We start from the raw sequence: 276 nt of genomic DNA on the forward strand, positions 1-276 counted from the left end.
CTTACCTCACCTTCCTGCCTCTTCCCCTTTATAAACCCCAGAATAGACATCAGAAGGTGCAATGATTTTAGCCTGGTCGTCCCCCATATGCTAGTTATCTGAATAAAGCTTCCTAATCCTTGCACAGTCTTTTGGACTTTGACGTCATTTGTTTAATGTGAGAGGGTAAACTGAGCCTGTTGCCAGTAATATATCCACTTAAATATTTAAGAGCAAAGGACCATGATACATATAACTTTCTTTTAAATGTTCTGGGGAAACACACACACACACACA

The sequence above is a fragment of the Galeopterus variegatus genome, unplaced genomic scaffold, assembly GCF_000696425.1.
Source record: "Galeopterus variegatus unplaced genomic scaffold, G_variegatus-3.0.2 Scaffold20247, whole genome shotgun sequence".
Taxonomy (NCBI): domain Eukaryota; kingdom Metazoa; phylum Chordata; class Mammalia; order Dermoptera; family Cynocephalidae; genus Galeopterus; species Galeopterus variegatus.